A 240-nucleotide genomic window follows, 5' to 3' on the forward strand; every position below is an offset into this window, starting at 1 on the left:
TGTCTTTTAGAATACTGTGCTGTTGATTTGTGTTGCTCTTTGAATCCTACTGTAAGCACTCATATGTATATATGCACAAAGGCCCTACCTGCATCCAGGTCAGAAAACTGGAAATCTAGCAAATGAGCTAGTAGCCAAGACCTTCTACTGCAGTGCAAATGTATAGAGGAGGCTGAAGAAGACAAAAGTATTGCTGAAAAGGTGAAATGAATCAAAATACACACAAAGCAGGCAAAGAAA

Source organism: Tympanuchus pallidicinctus, unplaced genomic scaffold (assembly GCF_026119805.1).
Source record: "Tympanuchus pallidicinctus isolate F22 unplaced genomic scaffold, pur_lepc_1.0 scaffold9, whole genome shotgun sequence".
Classification (NCBI taxonomy): Eukaryota; Metazoa; Chordata; class Aves; order Galliformes; family Phasianidae; genus Tympanuchus; species Tympanuchus pallidicinctus.